Source organism: Scylla paramamosain, unplaced genomic scaffold (genome assembly GCF_035594125.1).
Source record: "Scylla paramamosain isolate STU-SP2022 unplaced genomic scaffold, ASM3559412v1 Contig102, whole genome shotgun sequence".
Lineage (NCBI taxonomy): Eukaryota > Metazoa > Arthropoda > Malacostraca > Decapoda > Portunidae > Scylla > Scylla paramamosain.
Genome location: NW_026973767.1, coordinates 295,760 through 319,951, shown reverse-complemented (window position 1 = coordinate 319,951; position 24,192 = coordinate 295,760). Strand labels below are relative to the sequence as shown.

Here is a 24,192-nt window from a genome sequence, read left to right as displayed (position 1 = left end):
CTCTTGTCCCGGAGCGCGGTACATCTGACAAAGACAGGACAGCCAACATACAGGGCACACACACAGACACACGCCGTTCCCTGCTCACCGTCGTGACCTCAGCAAGGGCACGCAAATTAGAGCCATCGAGCAGGTCTGCTTACATTCTGGAGGCAGGGAAGGAATGTTACAAAAAGCCTGTAAATTGCAACCAGCCTGTAAAGAGGGGAGGCGGGAGTGTGTGTGTGGGAATAACACTATTAATTTAGAGCCACGGAGGAGAGGAGGAGGTGCCTTGCTGAGCCTCCCTTAGACTTGGTGGAAGGATGGGAGGGAAGGAAAAACAAAGGAGGCCACTTTATCTCGATGTTATAGCCACGTATTTCTAAACCCTGAGTTTTCTCATAAGGGTTATTTTTCCAAAGGCTACAGAGATGATTAGTCAGATTCTCATGGGTGGCTCTCTCAATGACGATCTTTGTTAAATTATCACTAGAATCTTGAAAACACCTTTTAAAATAGTAATGACTTCCACTGTTACTGTTAAAGATAATTGAAATACCAAACCGTTTAACCATCGGACCTCAGTGCCAAGGAGATAAAAGGGAAACAAGAGGGCCACACCTGCCTCTGGAATCAAGTCAGGGCTGCCCCTCGCCCCCTGGGAGAATGAGACTGCCCCATGTCCTTGGCAGAGCAGAGACCAACGCTGTTACCCTGCCAGTGACCCGTCAGGCCAGGGGCGTGCCTCTGTCAGTGAGGAATCCCTCAGCGAGGCCTCTAACACAGTTACCGGTGCCACTTGTCGATCATTCTAGCAGAGCAACAATGTTTTTTTGGCCGTGGCAGTGACGCAAGGCAGGGAGGCGGTGAGGCAATGAGGCAATGAATGCATCACCCACCTTCACTCCACTTCAACCAAACCCGCACCTGACTGTATCCCTTTTTCAAATTGCAGCGGCCATTAAATCTTTGCATTGTCATTCTCACACCCGTTTCTTATTACGACCACAAATCTCAGATACATATTCATACAGTCACGATTCAGAGCAAATGAAGCTTCGCCACTCAATTTCGATATGAACGCTCCTCAGTTTTGCCAGCTGAGGACACGCGAGCATGGTAACACTGCTACTGACCGATTGGCCTCAGTGTTTCCGTTTTCTTTAAAATGTGATGCAGATAAATTATATCCTTCCGTCAAAATTTTATATATAAGACATCAGGTTATGAAGGTCAGAATAACCTAGTGTCTTATTACTAAATATAGATTTTGGTAAGAGCCAATTTGCTGCCCAAATTAAAAAAAAAAAAACGGGAATACATGAACCAATCAGGGAGCGAGAGCATCCCTAGTGACAGTTACCAGGTGGCAGAATTAAAGGGCCGGAATCAGTAAGCACAGTGGCGTGCCGTGGACGTATGGGCGTGTGGCACAACTTCCCAGGCGAGGAGCGCTTGTCCCGCGGCTGGACCTGAGGCTGAGGCGCGGTCTCATCAACACAAGAGAACGTGATGAGGAGAATGAAGTGAGCGGCCCGTCAGATGCAAGTATTAGTGAATGCCTATAATTTTGACAGTGTAACCAGTAGTGGTGGTGGTGGTGTTGGTGGTGTGGTGGGTCAGGCGGGGTGCGTGGGCGGGATGTGTGGGGCCGGGATGTGGGGAGGGAGGGCAGGGTGCGGGTGACCGGGTGATGGGGGCGGATGATAAAACACATCAGGTGAGTGATCTCGTTTGTATTTGGTATGAGCGCGCGCGCGCACGCACGCACGCACGCACGCACACACGCACACACACACGCACACACGCACACACACACACACACACAGCATTACACAATCTACTAATTTTTGGTTGTGATAATTTTTGACCAGTCGTCCGGGCAGCTCCTCACTCCCTTCCCTCCTCAACAACCCCCAACCTCCTCTCCTCTTTCCCAGGCCTCCCTCCTCCCCAACCTCCACTCTCCTCTCCTCTCCTTGCTCTCCCTCCCCCATAGTCCATATCCTTCTCACCTCCATGCCTCTATTCTCTCCCTCCACCCCTCCCTATACCTCTCTTGTACTCCTGATCCTCTCTCTCTCTCTCTCTCTCTCTCTCTCTCTCTCTCTCTCTCTCTCTCTCTCTCTCTCTCTCTCTCTCTCTCTCTCTCCGCCTTTCATACGCTGCCCACACACTGTTTTTCTCGCCCTCCCTCCCTCCCTCCCTCCACCTGCAGACCATTCCTCTTTGCCCTTCCCTCTCCCCTCTCCCTCTCGCCCTTCCGATTTATCCTCTTTCCCAGCCTCCCCTCTCCCACCCTCTCCCCGGCCGATGAAACTTCGCTGCACTATAAAATATCGCAATTGGTTAACGATTTAACGCCGAAATCTGCATATAAATTTGGGGTTAACAAATTTTGAAAAGCTCGCTTTTGTATGTTTTTTTTTTTTTTTTTTTAGGATCTGGTGATAGTCATGTTGTGTGTGTGTGTGTGTGTGTGTGTGTGTGTGTGTGTGTGTGTGTGTGTGTGTGTACAGGTGTCCCATTCCTTAACACACACACACACACACACACACACACACACACACACACACATACACACTAGTGATATCAATGGCCACTGTGTGTCTTTGCCTTAGTCAATCGGCGGCCGTACATCTCCCTCCATCTTGAGTCGAGGAGAAAGATGAGGAAGAGGAAGTGAAGATTCTTGGGTGAGAGGTGGCTTGACCTTAGCACTTCGAAGGCCAGGGGAAAGATCTCTCTCTCTCTCTCTCTCTCTCTCTCCTCTCTCTCTCTCTCTCTCTCTCTCTCTCTCCTCTCTCTCTCTCTCTCTCCTTTTTCTTCTTCTTCTTCTCTTCTTGTTTTTAACATTGGCAAGAGCTGTGATTGTAGATTTGAGTGTTGGCCTTTTCAGGCTCACTTAGACTCACTTCACTTGATGTGAAAAGCAACCTTCCTTTGTGTTCCTTGCTGTTTATCCCAGGTATTGAGATGATACAACTTAAAAGATGTATTCATATATTGTTTTATATATTCCTTTTATTTGAAATGACCTTATTCCGATTTGAAAATTTTGAACAGTAATTGTTCGTATTCATCTTGACACGGAAAGACGCGCCTTATGCTTTGTGCTCCTTTCGGCACGTAAACCCCGACAAGCAGGATGTTGTGCATTCACTAATTCTTGGTGTTCCGAAGCCTTCCGCACGGCACTGCTCTCGCCGCGTTTGCTGTATTTAATTGTCGGTAGCACATTAAGCACTGTTTTTGTGAAGAAAATGCATATTTACTGTTGATATGATTGTCGTCATTTTGCACAAATGTCATTTTGTTTGAAATGTTCTGGTTCAGGACACCACGCTGAGTAATGTGATATCAAGTGTTGAAATCATTCAGATCCCTCCATTGCACTTTGTTGATTTTTTTGTGAAAATCATAAAGAGTTTGATGTGTAAAGATAAATCTTATCACACTGCAGTTGTAATATAACCTGTAATCCATTGCTTGGCTGAATCTTAGTGATCTTGCATCACTTTAAGCTCATAGTGCACTATTAAATTATCAGTGCTCTTTTGACTGTTTGTTTTTGATAATTGAAAAAGAAAATTTTATATTTGCAATCAGTTTTTTAAGTTGACCTAAGAAACAAACATTGATGCAATTTGGAGTCCATATGTTTAATTAAACATATTCTCAGTTTTCACAAAGTAATAATAAAAAAGAGTTATGTCTGTGTGTGTGATTAATGAAAGAAGCAGACCTGAAATTGTGTCTCTTCCTCGTGTAAGGTGTGCAGCGTACCCTTCAGGCCAGTGCCGGTGCGGAGAGAGAGAGAGAGAGAGAGAGAGAGAGAGAGAGAGAGAGAGAGAGAGAGAGAGAGAGAGAGAGAGAGAGAGAGAGAGAGAGAGAGAGATGCAACCGTATTCTAAGCTAAAGATGTAGGATGTCCACCTGTTCTCCTTGTTCTGCCTGTCATGAAGTGTGTTGTGGTAGCACTGTAGCTCCCTCGTTGCAAGTGGCCTTCATTATTTACATTACACGTTGTTACAGCGTAAGGAGTTGCTGGGTGTGGCCTTCAGTAGGATAATGAGGATGGAAGCTGGCAGTGGTGACCACATCAAGACGTGGCACCACAACACAATGAAGGTGTGTTGCTGCCTGTCTTCATTCCGTGAAGAGCACACCAAACTCCACCCACACACTCCACCTCACCACACACCTCACCACATAAGCATTTACTCCCCTTTTTTAAAATCTATTAATATTTAGCTTATCTATAGGCTTTTACAATTGTCTTCACTTTTTTTTTTTTTCATCAGATTTTGAACATTTTCACTACAGATCTGCCGGAAAGTAGAATGAAGGTTGGTCTGGAAGCAGAATCTGAAAGCATGAAATTAAGTTATTAAGAGCACGGATGTGACAAGAAGCAATATAAACAATGATAATAGTAATAGCAATAGAAGTATTAGTATAAGTAAGTCAATTTGAGCCCCCCATTGCAAATCTGACGTGCACTTAATGTTACTTCCCGGCAGGCCCGGAACGTGAACACACGATGATCCGCTTTGAGGAGGACAGTGGGGCATTCTCTTGCCTCACAGCAGACTGCAAGGTGAGGCTCAGGGAGGCTGCTGGAAGGCTCTGGTCACCCTTTCACCACGCTGTCGTTTGTTGCACCTGTCCGATTCATTCTGCACGGTTGCCTTCCAAATGTTACACATTAATTACAAATTTTGGTATGGACTGAAAATGTGACACATGTACTCTGCGAGTACACGTGCACGTGCACTTGCTGCATCTCTTGTTGTCAGAGCCGCTCGTAACTTGTTGTTCTCTTGCGGTGGATGGAAGGGTGACGTTTGCTGACGTTATGACGTGAATCGTGTTTGGACAACATTCGGCTTTTGGCTAACGTCAAGTAAACGTGTCTTTGCTTTGTTGCTTTCTTGTAAATGTTTACAATAAGTTATAAATTTCTTATGTCAGCCAACCAGTTGTGGCTGGGAACTGGAGTTGTGCTGTTTTTGTAAAGGTTTGTTAGAGGTTGAACTAATAATTCATATTTGCTAGTTAAGTTAATTCTTGTACCTACTTATTATGAATTTGTCTTCCTCCTCCATACTTTTTTTCTTCTTTCTTTAATGAAGAGGCAAGGTGATGTCTGAGAACAACTTACACATTTTAAAAGTTTGAACTACATTCTGATTTAACTGTGCTGCTTCACAGTCCATTTTAAATATCAGGATGCACCACCATGTAGGGAAGGAGTTAGTATAAATCTATGTAAAAGATAATTTGAGTGTAGCTTTTGATGTTGTAGTGTAGGTAAATGAACCACAATGCAGGCAGTCACTGCAGTCCTATGTTGTCTTGCCTTTGAGTGTTAATGCTACAGCTGGGAAGGATATTGTTGGGTAGGGAAGGCAAGGCAGAGCTGGGGGCTGACCAGCAGAGCAGTAGCACTCACCAGCCATTCAGACATGTGCATAAGCTGACATTCAGTTGCCTTTTGTTTTCACCTGCTTTCTCTGTCACTCCGACAACGCCGAGCGTCTTGATGCGCGACGATCCGTAGAGCACCATCATTGCCGGACCGAGCGGGTCGAAGATAAATCATAGCATCCTCTTTGAACGAATATTTATTTTAATAAGTACAGTGTATTGAATTATAAGATCTGATGACAGAATATATTTAAATGAAGATGTTATTGTAAAGCTGCAAACTAAAAGTACAATTAGGGAAAAAATGATAGTGTCTCACCATATACAGTATATTGTGGCTACACAAGACTTGCTTGTGTCTCCCTCCCTGTGCTCAAAATGCTAGCCAGTCATGGAACAACTTGGGAGGCACTCAGAGGTCATGTGCACTACAGTACTAGGAGTGCTTTTAGATAGGTTAGTTCTTGCCTACCTTCGTATCAAATGCCACGTCATGTGCCAACATTTCAAACGTGGAATTGTAAGAGAAGGTAGAAATCCTGGTCAGGGATGTTTTTATCCAGCAATGTTGGGTGGATCTGGAGGGATATTATGAACTGTGTGTGTGTGTGTGTGGTGTGTGTGTGTGTTGTGTGTGTGTGTGTGTGTGTGTGTGTGGTGTGTGTGTGTGTGTGTGTGTGTTTTCTTTCTTCCACCTACGGAAAGAGCTCAGATCTTTGGGTAGGAATGAGACCTACCCAAAGATCTGGGTATGTTTATGGTACCCAAAGATCTGAGATGTTTATTAAATCTCTCTCTCTCTCTCTCTCTCTCTCTCTCTCTCTCTCTCTCTCTCTCTCTCTCTCTCTCTCTCTCTCTCTCTCTCTCTCTCTCTCTCTCTCTCTCTCTCTCTCATTAGCTCACATTCTGAGTCACCTCCAGCATCTTTATTAGTCTATCCCCTTGTTACTCCAGGTCATAAGTGGTAATTTTGCCTTGTTAGCATGGAAAAGATACACAGTTAGGCTCCACTCATGCAGGCATTGCTAAAAATGAGGCAGCTGATTTACTTGACCATCAGCATCTCACCTGTCTGTCAGTCTGAGGTTGTTGCCACACTCTTCCTGTAAACAGTCAACTGAGGACTCTGATATCAGCTACAAACCTCGGCCTGTTGGGGCTTCAATCTTGCCGTGGTGCACTCTCAAGATCCTACATAAATAATGGTTCATTTACCCATGCATTAGTCCTGCCTTTGTTTAAACCACACCAAGAAAACCTAATGACAAAGTTTTCACTCAGTACATCTTTAGTCTCTGGAGGGAATGCCAACCAAAGCTTGACCATTAAATAGCTTAAAACTTGCTTAAATGTGGAGGGTAAATGCAGTCTGCTCAACCATTCTCTCTCTCTCTCTCTCTCTCCTCTCTCTCTCTCTCTCTCTCTCTCTCTCTCTCTCTCTCTCTCTCTCTCTCTCTCTCTCTCTCTCTCTCTCTCTCTCTCTCTCCTGTATTATATGAATCACTCTTCAATAATAGCACAACGCATTGGTGAGACAACTTCTCCCCTTTATAAAATCAATTTGACAGTTTGTAAGAATTTAATTATCTTCCAAAAAATTGGCCCATTTGTCTTTTTATTATCTTTTGACATAGTTTTGGTCTGTTTATTTAGTGTGTGTGTGTGAGTTAGTCTGTGTGAGATTGCTGGCATGGTACATATGTAGATAAATAGATTATTATTATTATTATTATTATTATTATTATTATTATTATTATTATTATTATTATTATTATTATTGCTAAAAGTTTGAATGATGTACGTGTATGTATGTATGTGTGTGTGTGTGTGTGTGTATGTGTGTGTATGTTTGTGTGGGGGGGGCTTTGTCCAGGCCACCCTATGTGTAATTGTCAGTATGGTATAGAGAGAGAGGGAGGGTGCCTTTGATGTCAGGAAATAGAGTACCATACTTACTGGAGGAGGCAGTAGGCACCTGCCAAAATGATAATTATTCCCAGTGAGGTCTAAAGCACTGTTCAGGGGGTGCTGTGAACTTATCATTAAACCCAGCTGTGACCTCACTGAACGTTTCCCTTTGTGTCTCACAACACAAGGGGGCAGTCACAGCCTGCCCTCTAAAGACAACTCTCTTCCTCCACACAAAACTACAAGCACCTAATAACACACGCGCACACACACACACACACACACACACACACACACACACACACACACACACACACACACACACACACACACACACACACACACGCCTTTCACTCATAATTTCAAAATTCATGGTGACTCCTACACCAGCCTCAGAGTCCCCATCTGGGGAGGGGACCACAAATGTCCCCATGTCAGAGTGCTCTTCTGACAACAACCCTAAGTGTCTTGACATCCCCCTCATCTTTTTCTTCATTAACTTCTGCAACATTCGTGGTCTAAGATCTAGTTTTCAATCTGTAGAACACCACCTCTCCTCTTCTAAACCTCATCTTTTTTTCCTCACTGAAACTCAGGTGTCTGAGGCAACTGACAGTAGCCCCTTTTCTGTTCCCTCCTACTTTCTTTATCCTCATTTTTTATCCAAAGCTGGATGCTGCATTTATGTGCGCAATGATTTGATGTGCTCTCGTGCCCATGCTCTTGAGTGAGTTTTCCACCATCTGGCTACAACTACAGAGTCACTCTCAAACTAAATTTATCTGAGCTGTATACCTCTCACTTAACTTCTTTGACTATAAGAAATTCTTTGACTACTTAACTTCCAAAGTGGAGCACATTCTGACTCTTATCCCTTATGCAGAGATCTCCATTCTTGGAGACTTCAGTGTTCACCACCAGCTTTGGCTTTCCTCTCCCTTCACTGACCATCCTGGTGAACTAGCCTTCAACTTTGCTATCCTCCACGACCTAGAGCAATTGGTGCAACACCCTACTCATATTCCTGACCGTCTTGGAGATACGCCCAACATTCTTGACATTTTCCTGACCTCTAATCCTTCTGCTTATACTGTCACCCTTTCGTCTCCGTTGGGCTCCTCTGATCACAATCTCATCTCTGTATCTTGTCCTATCGCTCCAATCCCTCTTCAGGATCCCCCTAAGCGAAGGTGCCTCTGGCGTTTTGCCTCTGCTAGTTGGGGGGACCTGAGGAGGTATTTTGCTGATTTTCCTTGGAATGACTACTGCTTCCGTGTCAGAGACCCGTCTTTGTGTGCTGAGCGCATAACAGAGGTGATAGTGTCTGGCATGGAGGCATACATTCCTCACTCTTTTTTCTCGACCTAAACCTTCTAAACCTTGGTTCAACACAGCTTGTTGTCGTGCTATACATGATAGAGAGGTGGCCCACAAAAGGTACTTAAGCCTTCCATCACCAGAATCTCATGCACTTTATATTTCTGCCCGGAACCATGCCAAGTCTGTTCTCCAACTAGCCAAAAACTCCTTCATTAACAGAAAATGTCAAAACCTTTCAAGATCTAACTTCCCTCGTGACTTCTGGCATCTAGCCAAAAATATCTCCAATAACTTTGCTTCTTCTTCTTTCCCTCCTTTATTTCAACCAGATGGCACCACTGCTATCACATCTATTTCTAAAGCTGAACTCTTTGCTCAAACCTTTGCTAAAAACTCTACCTTGGATGATTCTGGGCTTGTTCCTCCCTCTCCTCCACCCTCTGACTACTTCATACCACGTATTAAAATTCTTCGCAATGATGTTTTCCATGCCCTCGCTGGCCTAAACCCTCGGAAGGCTTATAGACCTGATGGGGTCCCTCCTATTGTTCTCCGAAACTGTGCCTCCGTGCTTGCACCTTGCCTAGTCAAACTCTTTCAGCTCTGTCTGTCAACATCTACCTTTCCTTCTTGCTGGAAGTTTTTTTTATTATATATATATATATATATATATATATATATATATATATATATATATATATATATATATATATATATATATATATATATATATATATATATATATATATATATATATACTCGTATATATATATATATATTTTTTTTTTTTATTTATTTATTTATTTACTTATTTATTTATTTATCTATTTATTTATTTATTTTTTGCTGTTGGCCAGTCCCCCTCCTACATAAAAAAAAACACCATACCTTTTGTTTTATTTTAGATTACTTTTTAATTCCTTATTTAAACTGATTTACATAAAAATATGAAGAATAAACAAAAATCAATAAACCTCCCAAAATAATAAAAAAAAAAGTTGGGTTTTTTTTAAATGTGTGTTTTTCCAGCTCTGAGTGATTGTGGTGAATTGTGGTGTGTTTGTGGTGAGTGATGGTGTGTTTGTGGTGAGTGATGGTGTGTTTGTGGTGAATGGTGGTGTGTTTGTGGTGAGTGATGGGGATTTTGTGATGACAGACTAGTGGTGGTGTTAGCACAGGATGAATATTGACACTAACCTCTCAACTTTCATTGTTGTTATAGTAATACACTCACCACCCTTTGCTGTGGTGTGGTGGTGGTGACGGATTGTGTGATGGCGTCCCCTTGCTTCTCTGGACTTGTGTGAGGTGCACCGCCCTCTACCTCCTCCCTTTTATTTTCACTATTGTTACATGATGTGAGGTGCCTGGTACACCCCTCCCCCATTCCTCTTTTTTTTTTCCTCCACCTATCTCCTCCCTCTCCTCTTAGTCTCCATTATGCAAGGAGTAACAGTATCTTCTCTTCCTCTTCCTCTCTTCCTCCCTCTCTCTTCTGTTTCCACTAACTCCCTCAATTTACAGTTGTTTTCTAAGGTTTAAATATGGGTGAGGGGTGAGGGTGGTGTGTGTGGGTGTGAAATGATGCAGCAGCAGAAAGTCATGACAACCCAGCTGATCACCTCTGTAGCCTTGGAAAACAGTGGTGAGAGAGTGAAGGGTTTCCAAACACGGGTCAAAGATGAACGGCGAATCCTTACCTTGCTTGTCATAGATACAGAAAATTTCCTTCACCTCCTCCAGCGACTCCTCATCGCCTTCAATAAGGAACTTGGCGGCCAAAGAACTCCTCAAACTAGAGTGCACCAGAGCCTGCACAAGGAGAAGGAGGAGGAGGAGGAGGAGGAGGAGGAGGAGGAGGAGGAGGAGGAGGAGGAGGAGGAAGAGGAGGAGGAGTGAATGAAAATGAAATGAATGAATGAACGAAAGTATGTATATATATCTATCTATCTCCTTATCTCACCCTGCCACCTGTCATTCTCAGGATGGTAGAGATGGTGTCCACATTGATGGTGCCCTTCTCTGTGTCCAAGGCATGCACAGACCTGTGTGGGCATGGGAGAGCTGGGGAAGGCTGTGTGTGTGTGTGTGTGTGTGTGTGTGTGTGTGTGTGTGTGTTAAGGGAGTTTTGCTGTGATTTAGGAACATATAGGAGTCAAAGGGGTCCCTTATCTTACACTCTTCTATCCTGCTTAATTTCAACTATCCTGCTTAATTTCAACTGGCAAACCTTCTTCTTCCTTTCCTCCTCCTCCTCCTCCTCCTCTCGCTGCCTTAACTCCTCGCCAAATAACTTTATTCGGTTTTTATTTTAATCTTGACTACTTTTTTTGTTGTGGAAGAAACAAGATCCTTCAACCCCAATCACAGGAAGAGGCAGGAGGGATGCGGCAGACAGCAGATGATGGCAGGTGACGGCAGCCTCGTGGTTCTCTTCCCTGTTCCTTGGTGGCGCTGCTTCACTCCTTACCGGCAAGTCTCGTCCTACTGTTTGGGAGGCAATTACGCCGCCGTAAAATATTGATGGGGAAGAGGAGGAATCTGCCATGAATAATTTGTTGTAATGTTTCTTCTAATGGTTTTCCTCAGTCGCTTACAAATAGTGTTAATTTCTCACTCGATTCTTAAACATCTCCTCCTCCGCCTTAATAATCAGGTATTTACGAAGGGAGAGGGGAGAGGGAGAGGGGAGAGTGGCTCACACCGATGCATCATCCACTTAGCGCCAAAAATAACGAGGCAGCCAAACAGTCATGCTCGTCTTGACGCGTCGGCCGTAGACAGGAAGTCGGCCGCTGTTCGTCGCGTGAGAACGCCGAGTGACTCACACACTCGCTCAGAAATACGAGTACAGCGAGTCACGAACCAGCGCAGTGATTTTCCAGGCAAGACTTTTTTTTCTATGAGATATTTTTTGGTGCAACACATGCAGGTATTCAACACGGAAAACAAAAGGAGGGTACAGAATGATGGAGGAAAACAATGGCATCTCTTTTTTAATATGTTTGATACCCTGAGGCACTTCCCCGCAGCACACAAGAGCGTCGTGCTGGGTGGCGAGCCGCGCTGCGTGACACGCGGCGCGGGGCGGAGGGACAGCGTGGCGTGGTATCACCTTCCCCAGACACAACGCAAAACTCGGGCAAAACTTGAAATACAAGCTTAATTTTATTTGCACTCCAAATCTCGTGAAAAATAATGTTAATGAAGACTCGATGCCGCTTATTTTCTCCTCCACAGAATAGCGAGGCTAATTTGGGCACCGTGTTAATGCCTCCCCTTAATGGAAACCTGGATGGCCCCGCGCCCTCCGCGGACCAGCCCAGAATACCACGACCAGGAGGCGGGGAGGGAGATGGGAGAGTGGCTCACACCGACGCATCATCCACTTAGCGCCAAAAATAGCGAGGCAGCCATCCAGTCATGCTCGTCTTGACGCGTCGGCCGCAGACAGGAAGTGCGGCGAATTTTGGTCCTGAGGCGTTCACTGATTTCCTGAACGAAACTGTGTTTATGTTAACATTTCATTCACCCTCCATTATTCTGTCAATTATTTCTTTCTCGTCAGTATCTTAATTTTTTTCTTCATTTGTTCAGACGGAAGGACCGATATTCCTTATAGTATATATATATATATATATATATATATATATATATATATATATATATATATATATATATATATATATATATATATATATAACGAGAGAGAGAGAGAGAGAGAGAGAGAGAGAGAGAGAGAGAGAGAGAGAGAGAGAGAGAGAGAGAGAGGGCGGGGGAAGCAAAATCCAAGTGTCTTGCCGCCATTTTTATGTCTAAAGTTTGTGGATTTCAGGAAGAGAAGAAAGAGGAGAAGTACCGCAACTATTAAAACCAGACTCATTTTCCTTTCCTCCTCCTCCTCCTACTACTACTACTACTACTATTACTACTACTACTAATACAAACCACCACCACCACCACCATCACCACCACCACCATAATCACCACCACTACCACCGCTAATACTACTACTACTACTACCACCTTCACTTCCTATGACTATTTACTGTCTCGTTTTTCCTACTATATTATTATAACCTACACTTCCTCCTCCTCTTCCTCCTCCTCCTCCTCCTCCTATTTTCCTTCCTTCACTGTTATTATTATCATTAGTCGATCAGTATAATAAGTTTCCTAAGATCATATGACGTTTCTTAATAATGTTTTTTTTTTTTCTTCTTCTTTTGATGCATTAAGGAAACAATGTGTCGTCTCGTTCACTGTTCTGGAACTCATTCATAACCTGTTAGAAACTTCTTTTAATTCCGAATCACTTTACTTATCGTACTCTTATATTTTGGGAGTTCATCTTACATACGTATAATATTTTAGTCAGAGAGAGAGAGAGAGAGAGAGAGAGAGAGAGAGAGAGAGAGAGAGAGAGAGAGAGAGAGAGAGAGACCTACAATCATTCAAACACTCGTTAATTACAAACTTAAAAAACATCGATATTTTTAATGAAATAACTTTACTTACACAAGCCAGCAAACATACGAACGCACACAAATTAATACCAGTGATAGAAAAAGAATTTATATAGCAACGTATTCTGAAACGCTTCATTTGTTCTCTCACCATATTTTTTTTTTTTTTCAAATGCCACAGAGATGATTAGCCGGGTTTTCAATTGCGTTTCTCCTGTTAATAATATAGAAATCGTGTTAATGTCACTAGAACCATTAAAACATCTTTGAAAACCTGTGCAACTTCATTTAGAGTCTTATCAGTTTAGTGGAGGTGCGGCGCAGAAGTGTTTCAGAATAGGGATCATTGTCTCGTATTCCTCCAGCCTGGTGTCCCCGCTCGGCTCTTTTCACGACTCGCAACGAGGGAGAAAGGTCGAAGTGCGGTGGTCTCGTGGCGGAGGGCTGAAGGAGGCGGTGAAGGAGTGAAGGTAAGAGTATGGTAATGATAAGAATATTAGATTATTACTCAGTGCATGGAATTAATGTGTAACCCTTGAGATTGCGAATGATTAGGTTGAATACGTGAGGATTAGAATGGATAGGTGTGATTGGGTTAGTTTTGTCCAGGTATGGGGATTAGGTAAGCCACGTTAGGTAATGTGATTAGCTTGAGCTGATATAGGTTGACCAGGTGAGGTTGGTAGGTGTGATTAGGTTGAACAGATGGTGATTACAACACTTGTAGTTAAGCTTATCAGGGGAGAGATGAATATGCTGATCAGATGGGAAGTTATAGAAGTTTAGCATTTAGCGAGGGAATAAGCTGCAAGGGTGATTAGACTGCAGGTAAAGTGATTTAACTTGTCAGGTGAGAGAAGTATGCTGACCAGATGGTAAGTTGGTTGCTTGTTTGTCCAGGTGATTGACGTCTGATTAAGCTTACTGAGGTGATAATTAAGGAAGTGAATTTGAGATTATATTATATAAGCACGTAAAATCATGTTGGATTGGTGTGTCCGTGGCTGCTATTTTGTGGTCCCTCTGCTTATTCGCTGTGCTGAGTAGCAGTTGGCTTGTGAACTACGATTGGTCATTATTTTCCTTTATTCATTATCACACACACACACACACACACACACACACACACACACACACACACACACACACACACACACACACACACACACCTACCTACTTACCTACCTTTAATAACGCTGTATGCACACCCACGCACTCTCATGCAGAAAATACTGATGACACTCAAAAAAAAAAAAAAAAAACTGGTGGCACAAGAAAACTGGTGGCACTCAAAATATTGGTGAACTCAAAAATACTGGTGATGAACTCAAAAAAATTGGTGATGCACTCAAAAAACTGGTGATGCACTCAAAAATCTGGTGACACTCAAAAACCTAGTCAGGCAGCCAAAACAATGGTCATGCACTCAAAAGACATAACCCCTTCTCAAACACACACACACACACACACATTTCCATTCTAAATTTGCATTAGACTTTTCTAATACTGCTTTGTTCTATTAAACTACTTATTTATTTATTTTTTTTATTTATTTATTTTTTTTTTTTTTATCCAGTTCACCTGAAAGTTGGCCTATTTCAAATAGTTCTTTTCCTAATTTGTTATTCATCTGATAAATATTTTCTTGTATAATATTTCCTCATGTATTTGGCTACAAAATTCTTTCCCTTATATGACGTGTTCATCATACAGTGGGTTTCAAAAAGATAGGCTAGATTTGAAATTGTTGTTTCTCTGGAACCATAAACTGACTATGAATAAAATTAATAAACTTAAAAGGTACGGATCAAAGTTTAAAATGACTCTTCTTTTCAAATTGTAAGTTTTTTATTTGTATTCTTCATGAGCGCAGAGATAGAAATATTTAATCAGGTTCATCTTTCAAACTTGTGTATTAACTGTCATGCCATTGAAATATGTGATGCCATGCAAATTTCTTCTATCTGGTGCTTTCTTCTACTCTGCATCATCCTTCAAATTTTTGCCTTTAAATTATAATAGGGACGTATTTATCAAACGCGCATTTCTCAGCTTCAAACGTTATACTGCCATACTTTTCAGATTTTCTCTACCCGGTGCTTTCCTTTCTTTCAATTTTTGTTTCTTGAATATGACAGTATGGAATTTAGCCATATTTCATATTAAATCTCAGCACAGTTCCCATACCATGCAGTGCTTGTCAGGCTTCCTCCATTTTCCCATCATATATCTTGTGTAGTCTTAGTTTTGTAGGGAATCAGTTATCAAACACATTACAAGGAATCACTACACATACAAGAAGCTTCATGTATCTAGGAACTAATGGTCTGTTTTCCTTGTAGGTGTGAAGTGTGCAGCTTCCACTTCATCATCCCATGAACAGCCCACAGGAATCTCTACCAGCACCTGGTTATTAAACAGTGTTGTCACGCCAGGCCCAATGTACTCCATTGCAATCAGGGAGTCAAGCTTCACCAGGAAAAGAGGCAGAGCGTCACCACCTTCAAGCCCCACAAGAGGTATTAAGTATCGTTGGGACAAAGCAATCAGGGAAGAGTCAAGTTGCAGTAAGAAGAGTGTGTCAAGAATTTCAAGCAGGAAGAACACGTAAAATTCCCTTCAAGTCATGGCAGGACCGACAGGCAACCTTCAACACTTGTGGAGGCACGAGAGCTGCAGGCAGTTTCACAAAGAAGAGGTTGCTCAAGGTCACTCAAGTTGACGCAAGGACACAAGAATTGGCAAGTGTTGTTGCTCCCAGGCCCTGCTGCAAGAGTTCTCCAGTCCACTCCAGTCTGGGAAGGAAGAATATAGCAAGTCCCTCTCTTCTGTACTCAACAACCACCACCACCACCTTCCTTCAGGCTTGGGATAAGTTTTGTACATTCCAGCACTTCAGTAATAAGGAAAAAAAGTGCCATGTTTATATTATTGTTGTGTATTTATTCACTTAACATTCACATTAAAACAATAAACATTCAGTATACCATCTTGAACATAATGATAGTTATTTATGCCATGTCAATAATATCTTTGGCAAATAGTCTTTCTGGGAGTACAGGTCATGCCCTCAAGGTAAAAAAAAACAATGATAGTTATTTATGCCATGTCAATAATATCTTTGGCAAAGTCTTTCTGGGAGTACAGGTCATGCCCCCAAGGTAAAAAAAAAAAAAAAAGTCAGGATTGGCTACTAAACTAAGTTTAAGATACCATTTGCACATAGAAGCCCCATCCCAGCCGACACTGGAGTCGCTGCGATGGGGCTTCTATGTGCAAGTGGTATCTTAAAAGTTTAGAGGGCACAATCCTGTTTTTTTTTTTTTACCTTTGGGGCATGCATGAATTGTTATCAAATATTTATTTTTACACTATTATACCACACTGTTAGCAAACTATATATTTATTTCACATATATAATAAGAATAGTCACAAATTTATAAAGACATACAAGTCGTACACAGCAGTGCATCCTGGACTAGAGACACTACACTGGTGGAGTCATGTGCTGTGGCACCTGGCTCGACACTTGTACAGCAACAGCACACCCAGTACTGGCTGCAGACACTCTCCATTTGGCTCTTCACCTGATGTCACACCCTGCGACATGGCACTACTGGCCTGACTGCAGACAGGACGTTCGCCAACACAAGACAGACATCTGCAAAAGAGTAATGCAACTTGGGGAAGACGGAAAGTTACTAAGACATGAACTTATATCACACATACACACTAATTCTATAACTCAAATGCCGGCATTTTACTTTTCACAAACTTTTCACTCCCTACAGCCCATCACCTGGCCCAAACAATCCTGAAACACCCCACAATTCATATCTATTTATCTTTCTATATCCATAAATTCCCAAAAAAACCTTATTTTTCACTAAACACCTTTCACGTGCACATCTCGCAACAAAAACTCAAGCAACGCATCCTCCTCTTATTTCACACTGATCACTGCAGACCATTCCTTCTAACCCTCTTCAGTAACTCTCCACAACACACCACACCGGTAACACTCATCCATCCCGGTCACTCTTAACAAAAGCACCACATGTGCACTTACCCAGCCCACACACTGCCTCTCTTGCAATCCTGTACCACTATTTTCACACTTACTGCTCTTCTAATCTTGGTAAGAGCACGCCTCTCCTCCATGCATTTACTAATCTTATTAACCACCTCCCTCTTATCCTGCACATACATACATAAGGATTCATACACACACCATGACTCTCAACAATACTCTGATTACATACAGTTGAGGATTCCTTATCCAAAATTGTTGGGAGTGAATGAAAGTGGTGCATATTTTAGATTTCCCCAGTTTTTTTTTTAATGACAACTTGCCAATTTCTGATACCTCCCATGGCAGTAAATCAAGCTCTAGTAATCAATTTTTTGGTGGGACAAAAACATGACAAGACATGACAATTAAAAACTTAGATTTTTAAATTTAGGATAGAGGATTCTCAAGTGTAGCAACAAAACACAGTGTTCACCTGAATTGGTTCCTGCAGTCACCGCCACCTGTCAGTCACAAGGTTTCCAGTAAGGTGTATTTCTTGCTCCTGAGTTATGGGAGCGTCCCAAGGTTTCTTCCACTTCCTCTCCGTGTTACCACCTGTGGGGAAGACACACATCTATACTCCAGCTGCATGACTCACAACTCGGTCCAGAATTTAACCGTTTCACCACAACATTACACAGCAAAGAAGGCACGACAGAAAACATTGACATGTACATTTAACTCTTAAAGCAGTGGGGTGTATTGTAACTTGAAGGTCTCCACACACATGATAAACTAGACTTTTCATTATGACAAGATATGATGTCTACTCAAATAAGAAGACATGGAAAAAGTGCCAAATTGTCATACATGGCAACTCACGTGCCCTGAAGATGTTATGCTCAGTCTTTCAATCACTGAAAGACTGTCAGGCACAGTGGAGAGAGGTGTCTCTCCTGCGCTGTCAGGCACAGTGGAGAGAGGTGTCTCTCCTACGCTCCCCTGTACTTTTTTCCCCTTTGCCACTACCTTCTCGTTTCATCGCTCACATTCAATACCCCTTACATTACAATGGATCCCGGCAAGTTTAACAGGGAAGAGAGTGCCGTGATGGTGTTTGAGTCGAGGTCAGTAACTGTGGGGCTGGAAGGAAGACAGGGAGATCAAAGACAGCCGTGACACAGTTGGCCAGGGCTACACTAGTGCTGGCCACAGCTGCCACTCCTGAGAGAAAGGCTAAGGGAAAAAAAGGAAGACAGATACAGGAATAATAAGTTGATGGAACACATGCACGGTGAACACTTAATTGCCACGCCATCTTTCTCCTGGTCAGAAGAGACCTGTGAGCTGCAGGATGACTGGGGGTGAGCGGCCTCTGTCCACCACCCAGGTGACGGCTGCTTCTGAATTTGCCATCTTCCTTCCTGTCTCACAATTACTGATCCCTTCTTGAACAAATACCATCACAACACTTTTCTTCACTGTCAAGCTTGCCAGGACTCATTATGTGAGGAAAATTATGGGTGAGCCATCACATGAGAAGCTTGTACCCAGGGAAAACAGGCTGGGGAGTGTGGGCAGTGTAGAAGAGGGGGACAGCTGAGTGTCATTGAAGAAGAGGGGATAGTTGTCTGGAAGGTTGTGTCGAGTTGATAGATGGAAGAATTGATTTTTTTAGACAGCAAACAATAAATAGTTTGGTCTGCCCCAGTCAGAAATTTTTGAGAGATCAAGAAGTGAGGTGTTCTATGGCTTCCCTGTGTGAACTGTTTACTTCCTGAAGGGTTGGATGTCTATGAAAAGACATGGATAAGTGCGGGGTGGTATCATCAGTATAGGAGTGGATAGGACAACAAGTTTGGTTTTAGAAAGTCACTGATGAATAATAGGAAAAGTGGGTGACATGGACAGAACCCTGAGGAACACCACTGTTAATAGATTTAGGAGAAGAATAGTGACCGTCTACCACAGCATCAATAGAATGGTCAGAAAGGAAACTTGAGATGAAGTTACAGAGAGAAGGATAGAAGCCGTAGGAGGGTAGTTTGGAAATCAAAGCCTTTGTGCCAGACTCTATCAAAAGCTTTTGATATGTCCAAGGCAACAGCAAAAGTTTCACCAAAATCTCTAAAAGAGGGATGACCAAGACTCAGTAAGGAAAGCCAGAAGATCACCAGTAGAGAAATAATGAGTGGTTAGTGTTAATACTACTACTACTGCTGCTACTACTAGGGTCTGGAAGGGAGAGTTGGGAGTGTTAAGTGTGTGGTGTTCCTGCTACTACTCCTACTGTTATTACTACCACTACCACTAAGCTAACTTGAGAGAGAGAGAGAGAGAGAGAGAGAGAGAGAAGAGTAGAGAGTAGAGAGAGAGGAGAGAGAGAAGAGAGAGAGATGAGAGCGTCGAGAGAGAGAGAGAAGAGAGAGACGAGAGAGGAGAGATGAGAGAGAGAAGAGAGAGAGAGAGAGAGAGAGAGAGAGAGAGAGAGAGAGGAGAGAGAGAGAGAGAGAGAGAGAGAGAGCAATTTTATATTGAGAGAAAAACATAAAAAAAAATACATCAACAATAATGACAACAACAACCTCATTAACCTGTTAGAGAAGGACTGAGAGCAAGCTTACCATACAAGTGTGGCTCTCCCCCAGCAGCAGCAGCAGCAGTAGCAGCCCCTCTGCCCGGCACAGCTGCCCCATCAGGCACCTCCACTGCTCCCAGCCGTCCTACACCTGTGCCACCAGGAAGCTTACAAGGGCCCACCTGCAGCTCTGCCACTAAGCTGTCTGGCCTGCAACACAAATCAAGATCAGAATATATTTAATACTGTACTTAATTCCTGCCAACTACTACTACTGCTACACTGTTCTGGAGTGCTAAAAAAATATACAATAATAACTATGACTACTGCTGTTACTTTTTTTTTTTTTTTTTTATGTAGGAAGGATACTGGCCAAGGGCAACAAAAATCTAATAAAAAAAAATGCCCACTGAAATGCCAGTCCCTAAAAGGTTCAAAGCAGTGGTCAAAAATTGGTGGATAAGTGTCTTGAAACCTCCCTCTTGAAGAAATTCAAGTCATAGGAAGGTGGAAATACAGAAGCAGTCAAGGAGTTCCAGAGTTTACCAGAGAAAGGGATGAATGATTGAGAATACTGGTTAACTCTTGCGTTAGAGAGGTGGACAGAATAGGAGTGAGAGAAAGAAGAAAGTCTTGTGCAGCGAGGCCGCGGAAGGAGGGGAGGCATGCAGTTAGCAAGATCAGAAGAGCAGTTAGCATGAAAATAGCGGTAGAAGACAGCTAGAGATGCAACATTGCGGCGGTGAGAGAGAGGCTGAAGACAGTCAGTTAGAGGAGAGGAGTTGATGAGACGAAAAGCTTTTGATTCCACCCTGTCTAGAACAGCAGTATGAGTGGAACCCCCCCAGACATGTGAAGCATACTCCATACATGGACGGATAAGGCCCTTGTACAGAGTTAGCAGCTGGGGGGGTGAGAAAAACTGGCGGAGACGTCTCAGAACACCCAACTTCATAGAAGCTGTTTAAGCTAGAGATGAGATGTGAAGTTTCCAGTTCAGATTATAAGTAAAGGACAGACCGAGGATGTTCAGTGTAGAAGAGGGGGACAGTTGAGTGTCATTGAAGAAGAGGGGATAGTTGTCTGGAAGATTGTGTCGAGTTGATAGATGGAGGAATTGAGTTTTTGAGGCATTGAACAATACCAAGTTTGCTCTGCCCCAATCAGAAATTTTAGAAAGATCAGAAGTCAGGCGTTCTGTGGCTTCCCTGCGTGATATGTTTACCTCCTGAAGGGTTGGACGTCTATGAAAAGACGTGGAAAAGTGCAGGGTGGTATCATCAGCATAAGAGTGGATAGGACAAGAAGTTTGGTTTAGAAGATCATTAATGAATAATAAGAAGAGAGTGGGTGACAGGACAGAACCCTGAGGAACACCACTGTTAATAGATTTAGGAGAAGAACAGTGACCGTCTACCACAGCAGCAATAGAACGGTCAGAAAGGAAACTTGAGATGAAGTTACAGAGAGAAGGATAGAAACCGTAGGAGGGTAGTTTGGAAATCAAAGCTTTGTGCCAGACTCTATCAAAGGCTTTTGATATGTCCAAGGCAACAGCAAAAGTTTCACCAAAGTCTCTAAAAGAGGATGACCAAGACTCAGTAAGGAAAGCCAGAAGATCACCAGTAGAGCGGCCTTGACGGAACCCATACTGGCGATCAGATAGAAGGTTGTGAAGTGATAGATGTTTAAGAATCTTCCTGTTGAGGATAGATTCAAAAACTTTAGATAAGCAGGAAATTAAAGCAATAGGACGGTAGTTTGAGGGATTAGAGCGGTCACCCTTTTTAGGAACAGGTTGAATGTAGGCAAACTTCCAGCAAGAAGGAAAGGTAGATGTTGACAGACAGAGCTGAAAGAGTTTGACTAGGCAAGGTGCAAGCACGGAGGCACAGTTTCGGAGAACAATAGGAGGGACCCCATCAGGTCCATAAGCCTTCTGAGGGTTTAGGCCAGCGAGGGCATGGAAAACATCATTACGAAGAATTTTAATACGAGGCATGAAGTAGTCAGAGGGTGGAGGAGAGGGAGGAACAAGCCCAGAATCGTCCAAGGTAGAGTTTTTAGCAAAGGTTTGAGCAAAGAGTTCAGCTTTAGAAATAGATGTGATAGCAGTGGTGCCATCTGGTTGAAGTAGAGGAGGGAAAGAAGAAGAAGCAAAGTTATTGGAGATATTTTTGGCTAGATGCCAGAAATCACGAGGGGAGTTAGATCTTGAAAGGTTTTGACACTTTCTGTTAATGAAGGAGTTTTTGGCTAGTTGGAGAACAGACTTGGCATGGTTCCGGGCAGAAATATAAAGTGCATGAGATTCTGGTGAAGGAAGGCTTAAGTACCTTTTGTGGGCCATCTCTCTATCATGTATAGCACGAGAACAAGCTGTGTTAAACCAAGGTTTAGAAGGTTTAGGACGAGAAAAAGAGTGAGGAATGTACGCCTCCATGCCAGACACTATCACCTCTGTTATGCGCTCAGCACACAAAGACGGGTCTCTGACACGGAAGCAGTAGTCATTCCAAGGAAAATCAGAAAAATACCGCCTCAGGTCCCCCCAACTAGCAGAGGCAAAACGCCAGAGGCACCTTCGCTTAGGGGGATCCTGAGGAGGGATTGGAGTGATAGGACTAGATAAAGATATGAGATTGTGATCGGAGGAGCCCAACGGAGAAGAAAGGGTGACAGCATAAGCAGAAGGATTAGAGGTCAGGAAAAGGTCAAGAATGTTGGGCGTATCTCCAAGACGGTCAGGAATACGAGTAGGGTGTTGCACCAATTGCTCTAGGTCATGGAGGATAGCAAAGTTGTAGGCTAGTTCACCAGGATGGTCAGTGAAGGGAGAGGAAAGCCAAAGCTGGTGGTGAACATTGAAGTCTCCAAGAATGGAGATCTCTGCAAAAGGGAAGAGGGTCAGAATGTGCTCCACTTTGGAAGTTAAGTAGTCAAAGAATTTCTTATAGTCAGAGGAGTTAGGAGAGAGGTATACAGCACAGATAAATTTAGTATGAGAATGACTCTGTAGTCGTAGCCAGATGGTGGAAAACTCGGAAGATTCAAGAGCGTGGGCACGAGAGCAGGTTAAGTCATTGCGCACATAAACGCAGCATCCAGCTTTGGATCGAAAATGAGGATAGAGAAAGTAGGAGGGAACAGAAAAGGGGCTACTGTCAGTTGCCTCAGACACCTGAGTTTCAGTGAGGAAAAGAAGATGAGGTTTAGAAGAGGAGAGGTGGTGTTCTACAGATTGAAAATTAGATCTTAGACCGCGAATGTTGCAGAAGTTAATGAAGAAAAAGTTGAGGGGGGTGTCAAGACACTTAGGGTCGTCGACGGAAAGGCAGTCCGACCTGGGGACATTTATGGTCCCCTCCCCAGATGGGGACTCCGAGGCTGGTGTAGGAGTCGCCATGATTTTGAAATTTTTTGAGTGAAGGGTGTGTGTGTTATTAGGTGCTTGTAGTTTTGTGTGGAGGAAGAGAGTTGTCTTTAGAGGGCAGGCTGTGACTACTGCAATTATTACCTAACAATAGTGAAGGGCAGAGAGAGAGAGAGAGAGAGAGAGAGAGAGAGAGAGAGAGAGAGAGAGAGAGAGAGAGAGAGAGAGAGAGAGAGAGAGAGAGAGAGAGAGAGAGAGAGAGAGAGAGAGAGAGAGAGAGAGAGAGAGAGAGAGAGAATGGAAAGAAAAAAAAACAATAACAAGTAAACAAAGAGAACCTGTCCAATCATTGACTTCAAACTGTAGGAAGAACCAAGCCTATATTTTGTGACTTGACTGGGACTACCCCCTCTCTGTAAGCTGTCCTGGCAGGCTGGGTGAAGGCCACAGTCCCTTCCTTTGACTTCATCTGTGGTGGCCGGGGGGCTGTGGGGGGCTGGGAAGTGGGTGAGGTAAAGGGCTGTGGGTCTGGTGTGTCTGTGGTGGAGTTGTGGGGCTGCTTGTGAAGGCTGTGAGACTGTTTGTGAGGCTCTTGTGGTGTGTGTGATTTTTAGGAGTGTTAAAAGTAGAAGGCCGGGAAGTAATATTAAAGTTATACTTGGCGCTGGTCAGACCTCATCTAGACTACGCTGTGCAGTTCTGGTCCCCACATTACAGGAAAGATATAGGTCTATTAGAATCAGTACAGAGGAGAATGACTAAAAGGATACAGGGGATGAGGAGTATTCCTTACGAGGCGAGGTTGAAGCTGTTAAATTTACATTCTTTGGAGATATGTAGGTTAAGAGGGGACCTGATAGAAGTCTTTGTGTGATATAAGGGTTATAACAAGGGGGATGTAGGCAAAATTCTTAGGATCAGCAATCAGGGGGAGAACAAGAAATAACGGGTACAAGCTTGAAAAATTTAGGTTTAGGAAGGAGATAGGAAAATATTTGTTCTCAAATAGAGCGTGGTAGATGAGTGGAACGGACTCAGTAATCATGTAGTTAGTGCTAGGACACTAGAGAGCTTTAAGAGAAGATTAGACAAGTTTATGGATGGGGATAACAGATGGAATTAG

At 43.2% G+C, this 24,192-nt stretch overlaps 2 long non-coding RNA genes across 12 annotated transcripts; one reads left to right on the top strand and one right to left on the bottom strand.

Moving 5' to 3' along the window:
* Window positions 1-1,489: 1,489 nt before the first annotated feature.
* LOC135099102 (uncharacterized) lies at window positions 1,490-16,107 on the top strand. 9 transcript variants are annotated; one of them, XR_010267651.1, is made up of 5 exons: window positions 1,494-1,508; window positions 4,506-4,582; window positions 11,011-11,112; window positions 13,472-13,576; window positions 15,449-16,107. It is a non-coding gene; the product is annotated as an uncharacterized LOC135099102 (long non-coding RNA). The 9 variants fall into 9 exon arrangements; XR_010267649.1 differs by having other exon boundaries at window positions 10,983-11,112; XR_010267650.1 differs by lacking the exon at window positions 1,494-1,508 and adding an exon at window positions 4,099-4,113.
* On the bottom strand, window positions 16,029-23,475 carry LOC135099104 (uncharacterized). 3 transcript variants are annotated; one of them, XR_010267658.1, is made up of 3 exons: window positions 23,408-23,475; window positions 17,612-17,733; window positions 16,029-16,767 (listed from the first exon to the last, which is right to left on the bottom strand). It is a non-coding gene; the product is annotated as an uncharacterized LOC135099104 (long non-coding RNA). The 3 variants fall into 3 exon arrangements; XR_010267656.1 differs by lacking the exon at window positions 23,408-23,475 and adding an exon at window positions 19,743-19,857; XR_010267657.1 differs by lacking the exon at window positions 23,408-23,475 and adding an exon at window positions 18,001-18,613.
* Between the last annotated feature and the right edge of the window lie 717 nt (window positions 23,476-24,192).